Consider the following 23,178-nt stretch of genomic DNA (forward strand, 5'->3'; position numbering starts at 1 on the left):
GGGCCCTCCTAGGTGGGGTGCTAGTGAGTTCGGTGCTGGCTCTAAGGTGGGACAGCACCCAGCCTGCTGGCAGCCTTCCTGGGCAGCCCTGAGGGGTGCTGCCACCATGGAGGGAAGGACTGGGCCCTCACAACTCAGATGCCGCCAGCAGCTCACCCCCCCGCCCCCCGCTGCAGAAAAAATTCTGGAAAAAAAACCAGAAGTGGGCCCCTCACTATTTTTCCCCCCCGCCAAGGTTTCCAGCACCCTGTGCATTGTCCCTACCACTTCCTGCCACCTGGGACCACCCAGGAATGGACTGGCTTGCCCCTGGGGCAGCAAAGAAAGGTGGCAGGAGGGTGACTGGGTGTGCTGGTGGCCAGAGAAGGCAGCAGGGATGGTGCATGGGGCGCTGAAAGCCCACCAAGCCCAAATTTCTGAGAGCCCACCTAGGTTTCCAGCACCCAGGGCAGTGTCCCCTCCACCTTCTCCAGCTGCCTGCACACCCAGCTGCCCTCCTGCCACCTTCCCTATTTTCAAGAAGGGGAGGAAGGAGGATCCGGGTAATTATAGGCCAGATAGTCTCACCTCTATCCTTGGGAAAACCTTTGAAAAAATTATCAAGGATCACATTTGTAGGAGTCCAGCAGAAAAAATAATGCTGAAGGGCAACCAGCATGGGTTCATAGCAGGTAGATCCAGCCTGACTAACCTTGTTTCTTTTTATGACCAGGTCACAAACTGCTTAGATGCAGGAGTCAAGGTAGATGTTATCGACTTGGATTTTAAGAAGGCCTTCGATATGGTATCTCTTCCTATTCTCAAAAACAAACTGAGTGGCTGTGACAGAGATGATTACATGGTCAGGTGGGTGGCAAATTGGCTTAAGGGTCATACCGAGACAGTGGTGGTAGATGGGTCGGTATCAACCTGGAAAGATGTGGGCAGTGGGGTCTCCCAAGGCTTGGCCCTAGGACCTGTGCTATTCAATGTCTTCATCAGCAACTTGGATGAGGGCATGGAGAGCACCCTATCCAAATTCACAGATGACATGAAATTATAGGGTAAAGTAAACACACTAGTGGGAAGGGATCAAATCCAGGCAGACCTGGACAGGTCAGAAAAGTGGGCAGAAAAAAATAGGATGCAGTTTAACAAAGACAAGTGCAAAGTGCAGCATCTAGGGAGAAGGAATTGCTAACACATCTATAGGTTGCAGGATGACCTTCTCAGCAGCACAACAGTGGAAAGGGACCTCGGAGTCATAGTTGACTCCAAGATTAATATGAGTGGCCAATGTGATGAAGTAATCAGTAAAGCTAACTGCACTCTATCATGCATTAGCAAATGCATCACGAACAGGTCCAGGGAGGTGATACTTCCCCTCTAGGCGGCATTGGTCAGGCCGCAGCTGGAGTACTGCATCCAATTCTGGGCACTGCACTTCAAGAGAGATGTGAACAACCTCAAGAGGGTTCAGAGGAGGCCACTCGTATGGTTAGGGGCCTGCAGGTAAGGCCCTACGAGGAGAGACTGAGGGACCTGGATCTCTTCAGCCTCTGCAAGAGAAGGCTGAGAGGGGATCTTGTGGCTGTTTTCAAATGGGGGGGGGGGGGGCAGCAAGGAATAGGAGATGCTCTGTTTTCCAGGGCACCCCTTGGAATAACCAGGAACAACGGCCACAAACTAACAGAGAGCAGATTTAGGTTGTACATTAGAAAGAACAGTTCGGGTTGCCAGAATCTGGAATAGGCTTCCAAGGGAGGTGATGCTCTCCCTTACCCTGGGGGTCTTTAAAAGGAGACTGGCCGAGTGCCTGGCTGGGGTCATATGACCCCAGCGCTCTTTCCTGCCCGGGGCAGGGGGTCAGACTTGATGATCTGCTGAGGTCCCTTGTGAACCTAACATCTATGAAACTGTTAAAATCAAAATAATTCCATAACAAATTCATTTTGCAGAAGCTGCATTTCCCATTAAAGTTTTGCAATGGAAATTTATTAAACATTTCTATTAAATTATTTATCATCCTTGCATGTAGCTGGGGTGAGTTTAGGATACATGGTCCATTTGACCCAGACCAAATCTCACAAGAAAAGACAACTTGATGATGGTTAAATTTCAGTAGTATCTCTAGGGAACGTTGTAGTTATAAGACTGCCAGAACACACTGAATTGCTTTAACATGTTTCCAGAGACTCCAATACTGTGTCTACAAGAATGGAGTTAAGCATCAGCTGAACAAAGTTTATACCATAGTTGTAATAAGTGAATGATTTTTATACATCCCACTTAAATTATAACCATATAAACATTTAAATCACTTAACGTTTTAACTATTAAATATAATAACATTTTTGGTACTATTGTAACTAAAGTGACTGGATATGGAATATTTGGTCTGGAAAATGTCAAAGTAGTTATGCAGGACACTAAAACATTATGTTCTTTTCTTCCTCATTCTCCTAAGTGTTCATTTAAAAAATCTTGTATGCCTGAATGCCACATTCAGTCGTCCTAATTATTTTTGTAATATATTTTCAGGCCTTTAACCTGTCATTTGGACCTTTATATTTAGATTTAAATAACAAAATGTCTGCCAAATGAATGCATCTCTGTTGTATTGTGTGATTTTCCCAGTTGAATTTTGGGACTAGATTAAATTATAGGTATTGAAATTGTAGGCTGACACTACCTCAGAGGTCATTTTCCTACAAAGGATGTATATGTTAACACAAAAGTGTATGGATCAGCAGTTCCATTTTGAGTGTGACCAAAATGTATGCATGTGAGCCCTTCATCTTACTTTGATCCCTCAGCTGTCCCCAAAAAGATGCTGCTGCAACCGGGCTGGGCTAGCACAGCAGCGCTGGCTCTGCACCGCTGCTATAGGGCTGGGCTGGAGCTATGCTCCATGCCCCAAGTGCAGTAGGGATGGATCCCACTGGTGCAGAGCAAATGTAAGGGGGTGAGATTTGAAGGGAAGGCAGGGGGACAGACACTGCAGGGTTGGAGATGGGGGGACGGGGGGGTGGGGACTCTAGGCTTCATATGGCAGATGCAGCATGGAGAGGGGAGGAGAGGGGACTAGAGGAAGGGAGAATCAGGGCAACCTGAGGCTGTGGGGGCAGGCACAATAGGGGATAAGTGGGGGGACAGGCAGCAGGGGGCAAGTGGATTTAAGATGATCCTCCAATAACTGGATGCATGGAAAACTATAAATACATTTATAAATTTTCTGCATGTAAAATCTAATAATGGGGTGGGGGGGGGGAGGGAGGGAGGTTACCTTACATTCAGGGTCCTCTTGTATTTGAATACATATGGTATCTCCAGGTGCTACTGCAGAAGGCATTGCTACAGAGCTGGTGTTTCATTAGCAATGCCCGAGGCAACCAGCAAGGCCAGCCGTGAGAAAGAAATTTGATTAAACATGCTGAGAGGCCACAATCACAAGCTCAGACTGGGGTTTGTATAAAAAGAGTTTGGCTGCAATTTTCATTCCTCTGCCCCTGATGTCCCAACAAATCAGATTCTGCCCGTCCTTTCCCCACCCCACCAAACCCTGAGCTTCCTTCTCCATTTCCAGTCATATTGCAACTAAAACTGAACTCCGAGTTAAAAACTAATGCAAGGTTATCGAGGGCTTGCCTGCATGGCCTCCCTCCAGGCCTTGACTCTGTTGATGACAAAATAACATCCTCCCGTCCTCCCTGCTTTCTGCCATTGAGTGCTTTGAGAAATGAGCAATTCAGCTGAGTAGGCAGCTCAGAGCAGCTCTAAGTGCATATGCCCAGGCCACGCTCTGGGCTTTGGAGAACCTGCGAGCAGCACCAGCTGGGGGAAGAAAGGGCTGCTAAAGCCACTCCAAGCTCCTTGGGTCCGGTCCTGAAGTGACTGTTCTTCCTAATTGCTGCTCTCAGGTGCACTCAAGTGAGAGGGGCTTATTTTGTTAGCAGCAGACCCAGGGCCAGGAAGGAGGTTGTGTAGACATGAACTTAAATGTACAGCAAGCTTTACATTTTCTGTTCCCTCAGATATCTGTCCCGACAGCATGATGTATCTCCTTCAAAGGACTGCAGGCCTTTCTCACTTATCAACCTTCCTCATTCCCATACAGATGTCTAGGTGCCTTACACACATCCTCAGCTTCTGTATCAGGTTATCTGGCATGGACCTCAAGTATTCATTTCCCTGAGTTGTGGGCACCTACCTGTTACACCCCTTTGTGTGGTTAGCAAAGCCAAAAAGCATCCTGAGGCAGGCCTTGCTCAACAAGTTAGCTACTCCGGCTGGGATGGCCGTAAACTTAGTCACAAACATCAGCAGAGCCTATTCCAGAGATGATACCAGAGGAATTTGAACTTGTGCAGACTATAAGGGCTGTCTCTGGCATTGGTACCATCTCAACTGGCAGGACATCCCAGTAGGGCTGCTTGTGTGGTCTCAAGCACCTCATGCACGTCTTCCACGTCTTTGTCACATACGTGCTAGATAATAAGAACCATATGATACACCTAATGCCTGGGCTCACACACTCAGCTACTGTGTTCCAAAAGGGCTTCACATGGGGCTTGGTCGGGGTGTGGCACACTCACAGCTGTATATGTAACACAACAGCATTTGCAGCTTCATTTCCGCTTGTATAGGGATATTTCAATATGGGTAGAAAAATCCCCAGGGCTAAGAACAGACAGTCAAAAAGCCCAAGGCTGCATTGATTCAGTCTTTGCAGGTTAGTCTAAAATGCATAGATTGAACTGATAAGCAACTGAACAAACATTCATTTTTTATTCCAGAAATGCAGCCACATGCCTGCAGTGGCCCAGGCCAGAAGCCGAGGGGCACTAGAGCACACCTCCCTGCTTGGCTGGAGCAAACAGCTTGGGTCAAGCCTAGCCCACCCACACTGCGAGGGGGGCTTTGCAGGAGAGGTGTAAGGCATTCTGGGATGCTGGGGGGGAGAGAGTTGTGAGTTAATTTGAATCTGGAGGGGAGCTGGGACAGAAATTCAATAAACCGATTTCACCTAAATCAGTTGAGTGTGATACTACATCCATCCAGATTTATCTTGAACTGGTTTTGGCCATTTTGAAAGCGGGTTATGCGCACTGACTTTCTGTTGTGTTACCAGTTCTGTTGAACCGGTTTCTGATCACTTGTACCAGTTTGTGTGCCATTTCTGGCAACAGCAATCCTAGCTGCTACCCTACCATGGCCCATGTCCCAGACCAGAACTTTCTCCGAACTCTTCACAGATGGGACTCCAGGACAGACGCTTGGGCAATTATGTCATCTTCCTTCAAAGTGAGAATTTAGGCTCTATCTTGCCAAACCTCTCCACAGTCAATAAACCTAGCTAAGCAATTTCCAAATGCAAATCCATATACCTTTAGCAAATGCAGAGTTTTGGCACATGACAGAAAAAAGAGAAAAGCTCACAGTCGCATTTCTAAACATCTGATTACTTAGCATTCCCCAAATGTTGCAAGACTGGCAGAAAGCTTACATTACAAAGAACAGTTATCACTTACAGCATAATTAAACAATAGCTGAACCAAGCTAGTCTCTCAGCCTGAAGACTGTCAGTGCTTCTTCCTGCCTGTCAGTGCATAACGTAAGCCATCCATGGAAAGCCTAGAACAAGGGAAAACTCTGTAGGTGGAAACTATTTTCTTTTGTTGTGATGGCAAAAAAGGTTCATCAAAACCATCTCTCATTGTGGTTTGACATCACTGTTCTTAACTAACATTAATTAATATAACTTATGGCATCTCCAAATTCAATTTTCTGTCTAACACATTGCCTCCAATCCTGCAAAGATTTACTTACATGCTTGATTTTAATACATATAAGGAATTCACTGATTTTAATGTGGCTTCCTAAGTACAGGCAACCCCTGCACAGCGCTTTTACTTGGTTCCAGAACAACCGAGCGTTAAGTGGAACAGCGTTAAGTGAAACCCATTTTCCCATAGGAATTAAGGTAAATAAATATAATTCATTACCAGAGTGCCCAGCAGCAGTGACATGAGCACCTAGTAGCTCAGGGCCAGCTTTGCTGGCAGCATGCCATTGGTGCCCACCCAGGCCCAGGCTGCTGAGGTGGTGCTGTTGGTCCCCTCCATGCCAGGTGGTGGGTGGCAGGGACAATGCACTGTGGCACTCTCTGTTTGATGCCTGCGAGCGTTAGAACAAAATTTGCTGAGCGCTAAGTGGAATCAGGTATGAATGTAAAACGAGCATTATAGCAAAATAGCGCTAAGCAAAACAGTGTTAAGCAGGGGGTGCCCATATACAAGAAAAAGTTATACATAAGTTGCTACAGCATCAAAGAATTTCAGACTGACATCTTATTTCTTCTCTTGGTTCTAGTTTTTACAGGACTATTGATTTGCATTCAGTAAAAAAGATTACGCCCTACAGCCATCCAAGAATTCTGACCTGAGGAGAGCTAATAGTTTCCATACAATCTCACTAGGCTGCTTGCCTCCAAAACTTTTCTAAGAGAACATCCCACTGCCACACAAAGAGTAGTCACCGTTTTTGTAGGCTAGGCATATGTAGTATAGTATAGTATAGTATAGTATAGTATAGTATAGTATAGTATAGGCTACACGTTACTGACATTATGAAGGAGGGTATAACCATATGAAGGAGGTTAGATAAGCATCTAGCTGGGGTCATCTAGACCCAGCACTCTTTCCTGCCTGTGCAGGGGGTTGAACTCGATGATCTATTGAGGTCCCTTCCGACCCTAACACCTATGAATCTATAAATCATTGCCCTTTATTTAGGAAAGGTGCAAGAAATACTTGAACTCCTTTGTGGAATTACATAGCTGAAACAATAGCAACTTCCACCCCAAACGAAGGCACATGCAAGGCATGTGTTCATGAAGGAGTCTCGCTGCTCTCTGAAGTTGGTATGTCTGTTAGAGAGAAGGATTAGAAAGATAATAAGAAAATTTGAAAGGTTAGGCAGCAAAGAGACACGAGCCAGTTAGAACAAGCACACGGAGCAGGGTCCTGAGGAATGCTTAGAATGAAAAACTTCTCCACTGAGCAATGCCTGAAAGGAGCTGCGAGCAGAGAGACTCTCTTGCTTAATTCCTATTGTGTTCACGGAAACAAGACTGTGTTTTCTTTATCAATAATTGGATTGTACAAAGAAACCCCTAACTCCACTATGAGTTTTCCCTCCTAGGTGGAGCCTTGGTTCTGCTGGACGAACCTGTAGACTCTATGCATTCTGGACAGGTGAGTTCTTGTAAACTCTGGACACGTTAACCTTAAAGACCGTCAGAACATAATAGTTTTGTCAAGGTAACCTTGAATATTCAAGTTAAACTCTAGGTGACACCAACTCTTCACAAATTAAAGAGGTTTGAGTAACTGGGGTCTGGATGAACATGGCTCCCTTGCAGTCGTGCTGCTGCTGACACCATGAATGAATGTAGCCTACTCCTTCCTTCCCTGCTGCTGTCTAGCTTAGACTGTAAATGGAGATTGTTTTTTAAAAGAACCCCAGGAGGTTGTCTTGTGCGGGGTTGATAGCTCTGTGTGAGAATGCTAACTCAAGCCCAAACTAACACCACAAAATTAAAAGATTCAGCTCCAGCCTTAAATGTCTCAAATATGGAAACTGGCTGTGCACATGCCTTGAATCTTAACAACAGCAAAGATCTGCAAGGGAATTGGCATGTCCTTTTTTCACCATAAGTTATTGTGTTATTGAATTACCCTGTGCGATTCTATATGCTGTGTTACACAGGAAGTTGTAACTGCCCCTTCTGGCCCTTAAAATCAATGAACCTGTGAGTATCACCGAAATGCAATAGGAAAGGGCAGCAGCAAATTTAAACACCCAGCCATTATTCCACATTACATGTACGTGTATGCTTCTGTTCATATGACTCAAAATGGAAAACAAATATAGAAGTGATAGTGTTACGTTAAGGGACCAAGTAAAGTAAATGTAAGGCTATGTCTAGGCTCACTACAAATAGGATGGGAATCTTACCAAGTGACTTCCAGATGAATAAGCCATTTTGGGTGTGTTCAGAATTTGCTTTCTTTGCCATTTAAAGTGCTTTAAATTAACCCTTGTTAAATGAGGTATTAAATTTGAAGCCCTGTATTTTACAGCACTTTAGCAACCTACCGTGTTTTAAATAACTTCTGTACACTGGTCAAATTTATCAGCGTTGGAGAAGCCCCAGGAAACTGTGGAGCGCCCCCTGCTGCCTAGTCTGGAAAATGCAGGGACGCTCAGAGCCCTCTCCCCACCCCACCACCAACACTGCACTTCTGTCATCTTTAAGAGCACAGTAACTTTATAGTGTTATAAAAAGTGCTCTAAATTACAATGCTATAAAATGTGCATGGAGCACTTCTGTACTGACTCTTTATTATATCTGGGTCTGACCACTACTGTTAATCAACAACTACTCACTCCTGGCCTGTTTTACGTGTACTATGTCAAACCAAATGCATATGGAGATTGAGAGGCACTCTGCCATTTGAAACCTTTTGTCAACAAATATAGGATGGAAGTATTGTCTAGGTGGATCAGTGTAACAGCCGACAGCGGAGCCCAGAAGACATGCCTGTTAATGACCTCGGGCAGAAAGGGGTGGCCCCACTTCCAGACTTGCCCATCATGACTTGATATTTAAAAGGTAGAAGTCTTCTGATGGGGCCTTCCTGTCCTGCTGGGTTGGTAGCTCCGGTGAACTTCATCCACCCTGCTGTTCATGGTGGCACCCACTGTCCTAGTATGCTGTTGCCATTTTCACGACATCTAGTCCATCCTTCATGTCTATCCCTCTGTGCACCAGTCAAAGGGTAGCCTCTTCTCCCCTATAGACAGACTTCATCCTGAGTGAGGCTAATGGGGACAATTGGGAGCTCCCCCACCCCTAAATTTTCTCCACAAGCCTATAAGTCCTTCAATCAGTCACTTGTACCCTGGTTCAAGCTGGGAGAATTTTTAATGCACTCATACCATCAAGCTTTGGCCAGAGTGCCTTCCTAGGGAATAGACTCTGGTCTTCCCACCCAGGATCCCTAAATGTCCATCTTGAATAAAAAAAACCAAAAATGTGGGTAGAATTACTGCCCTTCACCAGTTTCTGGTGCATGTTTCTCAGCCTCTCGTCCGGGCGTGGTGGGACTCTACTCTCACTTGCATCCTCCTCTTATAGCAGCCTCTCAGGTGCTCCAGTGGGTCAGGGTTGGGCACTTCTGATGCTGCACCACTCCAGCTTCCTACAGGTGAGTAGAGACCATCTAACTGGGGACAGTCCACAGCAAAGCCAGAACTCCTGGGCTTCCCAGGTGCCCTGCTTAGGGTTTCCCCCATTGCACTTGCTCTGCACCTCCCTGGCACAGTGGGCTGGTGCATCCTGCTTGGCTGGCCTCATGCTGGCACTCTGGTAAAACCAGAGATGGCGGGGGCAGCCCCCACCCCTTGCTCCAGAGGGGGAAGGGTTTGCTCCATGCCAGCTCGGGCTGCATTCTGGCAAGTCTGGCAGCAATGCTGGCAAGTTCTGGGATTCACTCCAGTAAGGGGGAGGGTGTGAGCGAGCTCCTTCTTCCCTTTTCCACTCATCCTGCTACTATCAGTTAACAAAAAAATGTTACTGTGACACATTAAGAATAATAACCTGGGATCTCAAGGTCCATTCAGCAGCTGTGCCCAACATATAGCAATTTTTTCCAGAAAGCATTTCTTCACTTACAGATGTAACTTTGTAATTCTTTTGTCATTCTGAGTCAATACATTACATTGATTGGTTGCCTCAGATGGCTTTGATAACCTCCCCCTTCTTGCACCAGTAGAAAAAGGTTAAAAAGATGGCTATATTTACATGTAAACTTATAAAGATATGCACTTGCTGCGTATGGATCTCTATACACTACTTGGTAGCCTCCCTCAACACTGATGTAAAACTGGAACGGACACACAATATATAGCTCTACATTACTGTAACTTTTATAATATGGTGTTGAGTTACCTGAGAAAAATCAGTATTATACTGTTGTATATGGTAATGAATTAGCTTTGCAATGCAAATAGTTACTGCTGGTTTGTTTCTTTATGGCCATGTCTAGAAACCATCAGAGCCAGCTCTTTCCTCTACCTATTTTATATAACACCTACCTAAATCCTCTGATGTTTCCTGGAAGAGTTGCTTTCCTGAGATAGCTGTAGGACAAGGCACTGAAATCACTGCTGCATTGACTGCTGTGGGTACCATTGCAAAGCTAATTCATTTAGGTAGACTTAGTGGTAATTCAAGCTTGAAATGGAGGCCAGCCTTCTGCGAACATGTCACGCTGCTCTGGAATTTCGGGTCGTGCATCTGTGTTTGTAACTGTCCCCTCTTTTTTAAAAAAATTCTAGGCACTATAGCATGTTGAATGCGATGTTATACGTCAATACACAACTATAATTTCTTCTTTCAAAATTCTTTGACCTTTGAAACACATTTTCTTTTGGTATTTGGAACAACCTCTGATGCCAGTAAAAGAAGTGTGAAACTCCCATTGAACTGCCAAATGTGAACTAACTTCCTGCTGGGAACGGTTCTCGGAAAGGAAATTTTCAACAATGTGATCAGGTGATGCCAATATTCAGTTACAATATTTCTGTCAAGTGCTACATGTTTTTGTTAATTTTACTGCTCTGCCAGATGTATACACCACATCTACTGCACTGAAGCAGTCTCCCGCTTTGGAGAATACAACCTGGTGCGGACTTAATTTACCTCCATAGGATACATTTATTTCTTGACTTGAATAGTTTCTGGAGAAAGAGCTATCCTTAGATTATAATACCAAACACCAAAACAATTATTTGTTAAGCTACAAAGTGTATTTTATAGATCTGTTTAGTTAAGTGTCAAATACCTGGTTTTCTTCTCTTGGTCGGCATAACAAATTTCATATTTTGCTTAGTTTAATAAAACCATTCATATTACTCTTTACTGACTCCACTCCTATTCTGCCTTGCTCAGCAAAATGTATATTACACTCTGTTTAATTGTGTGTTTGATCTATGCTATTTAACCAGATCTATTTATCATTACAATGCATCACTATGTTATAAAGCATTCAGGCGCATTTATCAACATAACAAAGCTTCCACCATGTAAGTTTCCTCAAGGGAAATAAAGCAAGAACAACAAATACTTTAATGCAATTCACTTAACAGTACAAATATTTATAATTACAAAATCCTTAAGTGTGCTTCTACCATAAGTGGCACTTTTTACTTAAAATTGCTTTCACAATATTATCAGTGACTACAATTAATGCAGCTTGTAATTCCCTCCATTTGTATAAAAGCTAAGTTAACCAGTTTTTTTAATAGTTTGCCCTGGGTAACCTCTTAATAATATAAAGGCCCGACATCAACTCACTGATGTGCTATTGTGAGTTTTGGTCGACTTTAAAAAATTGGGTCTGTTGACAAAGACACGATGACTAAGCGAGTGCTAGAAACATGTTATGTAGACGTGGCTGATATCTGAGGCCTCGCAATGGGCCAGTTTTGGCAGCTGAGACAAACATAACCCAAAGCGTGACATGGTGCAACATGATTATTTACCCCGTGCTTTGCTATGCTTTTATTGTGGTCTGCCTCATCCCTCTGATCTCCATCCATCCTTCACCAACCCTGGACCTCCCCCCCCCACCAAACATCCTGCCACGCCTACCATGCACGCCAGTCAGGAGCCATGGCAAGAACCACTGTCAGCAGATTCATCACAGCATGGAAATACCAGTCTTCTCCAAAGCTGCTAATCGTGGGCCACTTATTCCATAACGAGCTGTATTTACTGTGCTAGAAAATGTCTGTACAACTTGAATTTGATCCAATACGCATTTTGATTCCATCTGTAATTATATGACAACATGCTGTATTTCCACTGCCTCATTCAATGCATAGAAAGGATTGGATTCAATAAGTGAGTAACTATTCGATATTCTGTTTATCTCCTTGTTCAATCCTGATTCAGTTTGTAACTTGTATTAACATGTTTGCCTATAATACAGCCTAGGTGCCATATTGATTGGTGTCATATAAATGCCCAAGAAATGAAAGACACACAGAAAAGAAATGTAAACTATGCTCGTGCTACTTTTCTTTCAATCCCAGATTTTTTTTTTTTTAAAGCCATTTGGGAAACAGGCACCAAGTCCCCCTTCTCTCTCTTTCAGAAAAAGATGAAACCATGCCTTTCCCTGATAAGCCCCGGCAGTGGGGAACACACTGAACAGAGGCCTCTGTGGAGCCTATATCTACTCTGCGAGAAACTCAACCCTCACTCTGATTTGTATATCTTTAAAAGAGGCAGAGTTAGAGGCAGAGCTGGAGAGGAGAGTCTGATGGCTGTGTGGGTGCTGGCAGCATGAATAAAGAAACCTCTTTGTTAAAGGGGCTCCTGACTCAACGAACAGACCCCACAACACAACACCTAGAGTCTGGTGAAAGTCAGGGATTATCATCAAGAGAGTCCAGCAGCTGTGCACAAGGGGCATGGATACACATGCTCCAGGAGTGGGAGGGTGTTTTAATTAGATTGTCTTTGAACCACTCTAATTAAAGTGCCCGGAGCATCACATGAATCAGTGTCCCCACGCTGAAAAATGGCAGCGGGGGTGCTTTAACAAAATCTTGTCAAATGAGCTTTGTTAGAGCACCTCTGCCACCATTTTTCAGTGCAGGGATGGACGTGATGCTGGAGTCTGCTGGAGTAAGGTAATTACCACACTTCAGCAGATTTGGTTACAGTGGTTCAGAGCAGCCTTGCTGCATGTGTATAGGCACCCAAGGAGGTTGTGTGTGTGGTCATTAACAAGGAGTCACACCCTGCACTTCCTTACCTTCATTGTTTCCCTTCTGATGTTTGAAGTCATCTAGCCTCCTCTTGTTGATAGACCACACATCCTAATTACTGGCTCATTCTTCCTGCAATAGATTCTCTATCTATATCTATCTGTATTGACATGGATATAATTACATGGGAGATTTCCAAAAGAACAGCACCACAACCACTGTTCATGAATAAGACTAAATGAGAAGACAGGTTAGGCCTGGCCATACTTACTGAAGCAAAGGCTGCTCAGATAAGGGAGACAGACAATTAACAAGTCTGCTGTTGAGGGAAGAGGAGGATGAAAATTAGAAAACCCCGGTTGAGGCTCCTTAATGTTTTAAGAGGAAAGAAACACATTTTCTCCCCAAACTGCTACTGGCTCAGGATTTATTTCATTTAGGGGTGAGAATGTGTCGAAGAGACTGGCCATAGCAATGGCATGCCAGTCTCTGAGAAGGAAAGAAGGGAGGGAAGGACAGACTCCCACGGGTAAAGGGGTAGGGGAGATAAGAAATGATCCTTAAATGTATAACATCAGCAGTTTGCGTAGTTGAAGGTAAGAGCTAGGTAGCTAGATTCATTCATACGGGGCTGTTGAAATCTCTCCTCTTGATTCCTCTCTTTGTCCTTTCCAAGCAAAACATAACATTAGTAAATCCAGAGATTTTCCTGTGGTCCAAATTCACTGTTGTGCCATACTTACATGAGCACAAAAGGATACTGACCTTTTGCCATCTGCCAGTTTTAACAGCAGGAATTGTGCATGCCCTTGGAAAACTCCCATCCTAGGGGGGAATTCAGGAAGAATAATTCTAGTCAGTTAATATGAAAGTACATCAAAACTCCAGCTTTTCATATGGCCTTTCCGTCTAAAGGCTTATAATGGTCACTATTCCTGTGGTATCCAAACACTTCAGATTCTTTAGTTGCTCCAGTGGTAAATTACCAGCACCATTAAAAATTGTGTGCCTTTCTTCTCATCTGAATTAACTTAGCTTCTAGACAGGGATCTGGTTATATCTTTTTCTGCTGGATGGTTTCCCCATGTAGCTACCATACATTTATTGAAGCACTGCAATACAGCAGACCCGGGCTCAACACTGCTTGCCTTTCAAGTCCCATTCAGTCAATAGGAAGTCTCCTATGAATAAGGCAGGCCAGGTTTGGCCCAGTATTAATATACCAGTACATAAACAGCCTCAGAACAATTAGACTGTGGTGTTGTCAAAGACCATAACATAAGCCTTTAATCTGAGACAGGTCAAACTGGCCAAAGTGTTAGCAGAGAATCTCATGCTACTGTTGGACAGGCAGGGGGAAGGGAACCTATGTGCATTAGCACTCGCTAATTAGGAGTGCTCACATTAGGACATGAGAGGTTTTTTTCCATTTCTTTCAGGTTTTTAATTCTTTCTTGTGGTGTGGCCACAGGACTAGTACTCAGGTGACAGAGGTCCTATTCCTCGTTCTGCCCTGGACCTGCGTGGCCATGCTGTGTGAGCATGGGAGGCATTTCAGGCACAGACAGAAACGACAATTTTTGCCCGATCTGGTCACAGAAAGTAGTCAATAGCCATGACTAAGCACAAGTGAACAGCTGCGGACAGCTTCAAAAATGGCCCATCAGGTGAAAATCTGAACTCTCATTGCAGGAGGGGTCAGATGAAGATGTTTCAAAACAGTGTCTTTTGTAACGTGTGTCTGTGCTGCCTCCCAGCCTCATCTGTTTTTAGAATGGGAGGGAGGAAAAGGAGCAGAGGGAGTTTGGGCTGGGGGTTGGAGGGTGGGACAGGTGGGTTGGAGCCCCCCTCCCACCCAAAGTGGGGGGCATGTCAAAGACGACAAAGCAAATAAAGGCGCACAGGGAAAGAGAAACACAGAGAAGGGTGCAGACAGACATGCAGCTCCCTGCCATAACTGAGAACTCATTGCAGGAAGCACTCTGAGTTACAGTAACACCTCCCCCCCCCCGAACCAAAGAGAAGTTCACTCCAATTCACCCACCCCACCCGCCAGCACCAGCTGGGGAACCCCTAGAACAAGCTCCCTCTGCTTCCTTCCCCCTTCCCATTCTGAAAACTTTGCTGCCTCACAGGGAAGAGGGGCCATTTCTCGGGGAAACCCACTGCAGGCCCCCAGCCAGCAGCTAGATTCTGGAACCAACAGTGAACTTGTGTTTGCTCCGGGGGATCGTTGCAAGTCAGAACACTTCCTGCAAAGCTTTCTCAGTTACAGCAGGGAGCGACATTTCTGCCTGCACCCTTCCCTTCTCTGTGCTTCTTGCTCTCTGTGGGCCTTTTATTTGCTTTGTCTTCTTTGACTAAGATGTTTGGAGCACAGATTGCCTCTCACTGCATATCTGCATAATGAAGCTTGATTGTGGCCAATTCCCCAGGGCTCTACAGTGATACAAGCCAGTAAGGAATAATAATCAAAGCTTATCATGGTGAAGGGTGGGTGAGTAAGTTTAGTGATAAAATGCATGGTATCTTACAAAGCTACCCAACACATCCTTTCCTTCTCTAATTTCTGTCTTTCCCTTGAGAAAAGAGCTGAATTCCCTGGCTGAAATGTTCTTAAAAAATGTACCCCCTAACATTTGAGTGACCAATAAGTAACAAGAAATTTTTAACTGCAGATTTCTAGCTGTGCTGTACATCATGGTAGCTTGTAAAAATGACATTTATAGGGGCAGTCTGAACAGAGCTATATACAAATCACAGATACATGGTTTTAGCTTGAGTTATATTATTATGCTTAACTTTAATCCATGAAGTGTCTGTTTTGCCACCTAGTGGTTGCTATTGAGAGATCATCAATTATTTTCAGACTTTCATTCCACTTCCGGACACCAACACTGATTATTTTCAGAGTCTGCAAAATTAGGAGATAAATAAGAATGTGAAACTACAGTATAGTTAAAGCAATGTGATAAAATGATCAAATGTAATATACGCAGTACTTAAAGAATAGCATGGACATTCACATAAAAGGATTTCCACACTTCCAGTGTTAAAGAGTTGAGAGTGAGAATACAGCCACAGGGTAAAACAACATTGTATAACTGCTGGGGAGGAAATGTTGGAGAACAACGATGCCGCATTCTGAATGTCCATCTGTTCCCAGACTGAAAAGTTGAAACAAACTTTAGATGTCTCTGACTGAACCCAAAGATTGGGTCTGTATTAAAATGCAATTCAGTACCTCAGAAGATTCACACCTCAAACTCTGGCCTAGATGATGACTAATGCATAGAGTTTACGGTACAGAAAGAATGAGACGGACTTTGCCATTCTATTTTTCCCTACTTTTTCGTGTAGTTAGGCCAGTAAGTGGTGTTAGGCTTTTTTCACCATCAGCTGATGCACATTGTTGACAGCAAGAGCAGCAAAATCTTTCCCTTCTCCTGCTGACAATAGATGCAAGCTAGGAAGTGTGGATACCTGTTCACTGAAGGCACAGACAGAAAAGCAACTCCCCACTGTAACTCATAGCACTCTGCAGGAAGCGTTCCAAGTTACAACGATCCCCTGGACCAAAAAATACTTTACTGTTGGGTCAAGAGGGGAGGGGTTGGGAAATCCAGCTGCCGGCTGCCAGCTGTTTCGCCGAGCAATGCTCCCCCTCCTCCCGGTCAGCATGCTTTCAGAATGGGAGGGGGGAAAGGAGCAGAGGGAGCTTGTTCTAGGGGTTCCCCAGCCTGTGCTGGAGAGTGGTATGGGTGGATTGAAGTCCCCCACCTGCCTCATGCTCAAGCATGGGCTGAAAAAAGCCCTAAACCAAACTCCCTCTGCTCTCTTCACCACCTCCTATTCTGAAAACAGCTCGAAAGCTAGGAGGCAGGCAGACAGAAGTTACTGAAGACACTATGTTTTGAGATGTCTTCTTTTTGAACCCCCCATGCAACAAAGGTTCAGATGTTTGCAGGACTGGGCCCTTTTAAAGCACTTAGCAGCCGTGTATTTCTGTTTGGTCAAGATTGTAGAGTGCTTTAAGGAGCCAGATTGAGCAAAAATTGTCACTTCTGTCTGAGCCTTAAGAGAAGGACACAATTAGTTTTTCCTTCAAGAAATGATACATAGCGTTACATCACAAATGCAGGACTAGTCCGTAGGTGCCTAAACACTATCAATTTAAAGTGGAAGACATTCTATTGACAATAACCCCACTACAACATTACCTAATGTGTCCCACCTTTCCAGAAATCTAGCTCCAAGAACTGATGCAAGAGACTCGCTTTAAAATGGGAACTCTGGTTTATACATCCTAGTGGTGCTTGGAAAATTTTTATTTTCCATCACTAGTTCCAAACCAGCACACTGGAAGAGATTAACTATTGTTATGCACAATGGCTATACTGTTATCTGTTTAAATAAAGTCAGCTGAATCCATCTAGTCCTGAACTTGCAGGTATCTGCGTCACAATACTTAATAAGCAATGGTTAATACCTGGTACCTTTGCTGAGAACTGATAGAATCCTTCCTAGCCGGAAAGGGAGCAGAGCAGCGTAAGAAATCTTGTACTTGAGCTGCCCTTATTAGGTATAACATGGATACAGTTCTTCAGTCTCTACAGACCACTATATCTTATACCATAATATAAGTTGTCTTTCTCTTCAAACAAACAAATGGATGAACACACTGGAGTTGGTAATTGTTGGATTTGGAAGCTGAGAACATATGATACTTATGTTCAAGCTCAAAACATGATACATATAGCAATCCAAAGAGCATCCAATTCATCAGGTCCTTAAAAGTGTCTTTATTTTTCTGCAGGGGTTTAGGATGTAGCCGTGTTGGGCAGACAAGGTTCCTGACGAAGGGTTTTTGAACCCGAAAGCTTGCTTAATAACTATTCTCCAACCATTTAGGTTGGTCTAATAAAAGATATCAAATTCACCCAAGGAACCTTGTCTGCCTTTATTTTTCTGTGCACTGAACTCATTGCTAACATAGCCATCGCTTCATGCAAAGCCATGCCTTTATACTTTGGATTTGGAGGGGGGATTTACAGCCTGTGAGCCACATTGTGGATCGATGCAGTTTATTTTGTACCTTTACACCTCTTAGCCTCTGTTGCCTACAGGGATCGATGACCAAAACTATTGGTCTGTAGGGAAAAAAGGCAGTTCCCCCAAACTGAAATACTTTGAAATAGCTCATTTTAACTATGCGTAATAGTTTGAAAGGGTTGGCTGGGAAAAGAAAAACAATGGCCTTCAACCTAACAACAACTGTCATGAACTAAGTTAACAGCTTTATTCTTCATCAGTTTAAGCCAAAATTATTACATAATATGACTAACATGTTCGGCCTGACAAAGAGCGTGGACAGAGCCTTAAAAAATGACTACCTGAAACTGCCATGAGATCAAATGCCATATGGCATTGATTTGGCAAAGCACCTTAGCGTGTGTTTATTTTTAAGCACATGTTTAACTCCTGTCTTGCTCAGTATAGCACCCAAGAACATGTTTTATGGGCCTTGGCTGAAATGTAACTTCTGCTTTGCTGAATAGGGGTTTATATTCTCACCCCTTTGAAAGAGCGTGATGCAACAGGCAGGAATAGTTCCATCACTTTTTCATCTGAACTTGCTATGGGCCATGGCTTGTAGAAATATGTCAATCCTGTTTCTGTTTCACATTCTTCCACATTTACACATACAGTCCTACACACAATACACCAAATTCCAGACATATATGGCTTCCCATGTCAGCAAAATAAAATGTAGGTTCAAGAGGTCTGTTTTGTCATTACAGTTGAATCATTTCTATTCTAGATACATTTTTTTAAGTAGCATTTTTGTAGTTTCATTTTTGAATCTGTTGATTGCTGACAGTCTTTTCCTACCATTGTTTGTCCTTTTCAGATGCTATTTGAGTAGAGGAGATAAGTAATTAAAAAAAAAAAGGCTTAAGTACCATATGTTTTCAAGGGCTTGACGTACTCAAAGGACAATCTAAATTGTTTTGGAAGCATCTCAGTGGATTGCTTTCTATAGACTATATTTTACTTTGTTTACAATGTCCTTGATGTGTAGCATCAAAAAACACTTCACAGGGGCTTTCAGCAGAAATGTAAAGGCAAAGACAGTTTTCAGACTGGGTTTAAAGAGACCTAGTTCTGTAATGCAGGAAGTTGGGAGGGGAAATTCCAGGCTAGTTGGCTGCAGAGGGGAGAGCAGATATTAGAGGAGAGACACTGAATACGAGATCTGAGAATAATTATGCAACGGAGTCAGGAAAAGGAGGAGAGGTCCAGGAGCTCTACACTGAGATGGATAGAAACAATGAATGTGATGAAAGACAAGGATGACCTGTGGTCATACTTTGTAATGAAAGAAGGTACTCCGAGTGCTACATTCCAGATCTCCTGAAAATTAGAGAGAAATAATTTAAGAATACTGTAAAAGAGCGAGAATTGCAATAACTGAGGCACAAAATGATTGAAGAAAGGCACAGCAGGGTCAAGGTAAGAATGAATTCTGTTAATATGGTGTAGGTTGTGATAGGCAGATGCATAATTAAGTGAGAGTAAGAAAAAGTATGTCAAGAACACCACTACTTCTGGTACTTAAGCACATGCTTAACTTTAAGTTACTGGGATTAAGGTATACGCTGACGTGTTGAGCAGTAGCAGAGCTGAAGTGATAATGGAATCAGACTCACAGGACAAGAAATGCTTTTAACTAAGCTTTTGTAGCATTTGTGGCTTGGCAGAAAATAATGGTTTACCAGCACAACAAGCAAGCTGGTAAAGGCAGGAAGATGATAAAGATATCAGAAAATAAGTCAAGAAAGTGTAGGGTCTAATTTGTAAGCAATAATCACAGTTCAACCTAGAATCAAGATGTTCCAAAGGGAGGAAGTAGAAGGTCACAGATAAAGGACACAGCAGAGCAGAAAAGATATTTGATATATTGCGTTAGGTAAAAATACAGAGCCGCTGAAAGGTGACTCAATTATGGTGGAGAAGCATATTCACATAAGGAAAATAATTGAGAGTGGTTGGGCTTATCAAACAGTGTATTTTAGTCAGACACCAGATAGTTGGCTCCATAGGGGAGTGAAATTTAATTTGCTATATACAGAAGGACACAGTAGATGATCTAAGGGGCTCTTTTTAGTTTTAAAATCTGTGAATCCATCAAAAAATATTAGGTACCAGAGGTCTCCTTAATCTAGCAGGGAAAGACATAACAAGAAGTAATATCTGGAAGTTAAAGCCAGACAGTCAAATTATGTAAAGCAGTTTTTTAGCCGCAAGGGTGATGAAACATTTGAAAAAAAACTACCAAGGGAAGTGGTGGATTTTTTTTATTTTTATTTTTTAAATCGGTTGCCCTTTTTGGATCAAAACTAGAAAATATGTTTTAGTTGAGCACACTGCAGGATTAACTGGGTACATTTGTATAGCTTATGATATACAGAAGACCAGGCTAAGGAAGTGGACAGACATAAGAGGTCTATCTGTAGTAAACTGAACTGGTATAATGTGCTATGCTATCTCCTCCTGTACTGGTGTAAGAGCAGCTAGACAGTTGCAACTTTAACTCTGTTTTATTCAGGATTAAATTGCAGTGGTTTCGATGACATATCCTGGTATAGGAGCGGGCAAACATAACCGTGATGCATGCTTCCAGGTGGCAAGTTTCACTTCCCCCTTTAAAATGGCTTAAATCTACATTCTTCCACAGCCGAAATGATCTAAGCTTCCCATTAAAATCCGTGCCTGCATTTCCGAATCTTGGAAAGGCTAGAGCGGTCGGAGTCAACTGCGTAGGAGGGATGACTGGCAGCACTTTCTTCCTCTTCCAGCAGAGTGATTGATATTATTTAAATATCCATTGAGGTTAAACAAGAGGAAAAGACAGAGGTTTTTACTGTTTGTTTGTTTTAATCAGAAGCCAAGCATAAGGCAGTTAAGCACTCTGACTCGGGCAAGCCCATTTATATGGCAAGCCAACCTCAATCATTGAGGGAGGCAGTGCAGGGCCAGAAAATAAAAATACTTTCCCCACAACTTTGCTCAAGAAAAGGAAGTCTGAAGTTAGTTAATGATGTGAGGCAAGGATTTTCCTCATCGGGATCTTCAGACTGTGAGCTTGGGAGTGACACACTGACGTTGGTAACAGGTATGTATCCTTTGTATGCGATGAGGAACAAGAATTAGCTCATTAAAAGAAGAGTAAAAAAAATAAAATCCAGGTGTCTGGAGGGAGTGAATTTACAATTCAAGGAAAAGCTAAATTAGGAACATAAGAAGAACATAGGAACAGAAGCTGGGAGTAATACTACTCCATCTTAAAGTAGGTAGGTTTTGGTTTTTTTAAGGACCCTTCTACTTTGCAGTCAAAACTTATTCAATTATCAGTTTATCCCTGTTGATTATGTTAACACTGCCATTAGCCTAAATAGGTATCTCCCTTCTTAGCCTTTACCCATGCCATATATGTAGTCGGTGAGCAAATCTCCTCTCAGCCTTTTTTTTTTGCTAGCCTACATAAGCCAAGCTCTTTTAATCTCCTCTTTTAAGATAAATCTCTCCAGTGCCCTGATCATCCTATTAGTTCTTTTCCATATCCCTTCCCGTTTATCTTTCTTGAACATAGTGACCAGAATTGTCCATGGGATTCCAGGTAAAGCTGACCAGTATAAAAACACCCTCATCTTTTTTAAACTCTCTATTGCAGCAACTCTCAACAAGGCTATGACCCCCTGGTGTGCCTTGAGATGCTTTTACAGGTGGCGTGCAAGACAAACATCTACACGATTTACAAGATAAACCCAGAGATTTCAAGGAGGGCTCTCTAGTGTCAACGACATCCTGGCTTGTGGTGGCCGTTCCAAGGCCTTTGCAACAAAAGACTTCTTTGTTATGTTTCAAAAAATGAGTGAAAGCCAAGAGCCAGCTTTTTCCAAGGGGTTCTTGTGTCTAGAAAGGATGAGAACCCCTGCTCTACTGGAAGTACAGCTCCTTGTACACTCTGGTTTAAACTTGCCTTCATCACATTGGCAGCTCATAGTTATCTCATGATGCATTACTACACTGAGCTCCTCCTCCTGGGTTGTTTCTCTCAAATTGTCTTTCGTTCCCAAGTGCACGACCTTGCATTTTGCCACTGAATTTCATCTCATTACTACTATTCTAGTCCTCAGGATCATCCAGTACTTTTTTCTATGGTACCCCAAATCCTTATCTGTATTGACAGCTGCTCCCCACTTTACCCTATCAGCAAACTTCCCATTTGAGCAAAGGTCACCAATGAAAAGATTAAACAAAACCAGTTCCCAGGGCCAATTCTTGAGGAACTACGCTAACAATATCCTTATAGTCAGCTGATGTTTTCCTTTCCAACATTACCCATTGCCCTCTAGCAAGTTCCTTTTCCACCTTGCAAGTCTTTTACTAACTGCCATATTCCCCAGCAGAAGTAATGATTTCCCATGTGGAGCTTTTAAACATTTCACTGAAATCCAGATAGATGAGAGAAACCATAGTACCTTTAAGTACAAAATCAGACCTCCTATCAATGATCTGTATCAGGTTAACCTGTTACAACCTACCTTTGGTAAACCCATATGGCATGTTTTCTCATTTTCCATTTATCTTCATGCCTAATTATTTTTTCTTTCAAAATATTTTCTAAAGGCTTGTATGCTGTTGCTGTCAGGCTAACAGGGCTGTAGTTTCCTGGGTCCCTTTTTTTCCCTCTTCTTAAATGCAGGTGCTACATGTGCTATTCTCTTATCAGCTATGACTTGACAGATTTATTAAAAATATCAGGTCAGCAAATATCTGTATCAAAGGAACAAAGGTTTAATATGAAAGTCTTGCCTACTGCATGCATCAGTGGAATGATTTAGGTTCCAAACCTGAAAACACTTTTGCACAAACCCATATTAAAACACGTGAGTGACTAGTCCCAACAAAATCAATCCGGCAACATGAATGCTTGATGTTAAATGTGCATATTTGCGGCGCTACAGCCTTAATCTCTCTCTTTTCAGAACTGTTTGCTGTAGATATTATTCCTTTCATTTCCTTTTTAGTTTATCCATTTATTGACTTCCTGGAAACAAAAGGCTTTGCTGAGCTAAGCTGTATCAAAATACATGTCCACTGGGGGATATGACCCAAGGCCATTGCACTGAATGGGCCTGTGATTTCCTCGCCTAAGAAGTTAAATATTTGTTTTATTTGCATGTAAAAAAATAAAAAACCATGTTCAGTTTTATAAAGATTTCTCCTAAGCATGAATGGCCACTGGAATCTGGGATTTAAATCCTACCCATATCTCACAAGGCCTTGTGG

The 23,178-nt window shown here is 43.0% G+C and overlaps 1 long non-coding RNA gene across 1 annotated transcript; it reads right to left on the bottom strand.

Moving 5' to 3' along the window:
* Positions 1 to 11,150: 11,150 nt before the first annotated feature.
* On the bottom strand, positions 11,151 to 16,065 carry LOC132248488 (uncharacterized). Its single transcript, XR_009459678.1, has 2 exons — positions 15,625 to 16,065; positions 11,151 to 13,647 (listed from the first exon to the last, which is right to left on the bottom strand). It is a non-coding gene; the product is annotated as an uncharacterized LOC132248488 (long non-coding RNA).
* Positions 16,066 to 23,178: the final 7,113 nt, after the last annotated feature.

The sequence above is a fragment of the Alligator mississippiensis genome, chromosome 2 (assembly GCF_030867095.1).
Source record: "Alligator mississippiensis isolate rAllMis1 chromosome 2, rAllMis1, whole genome shotgun sequence".
In the NCBI taxonomy this organism is placed as follows: Eukaryota; Metazoa; Chordata; order Crocodylia; family Alligatoridae; genus Alligator; species Alligator mississippiensis.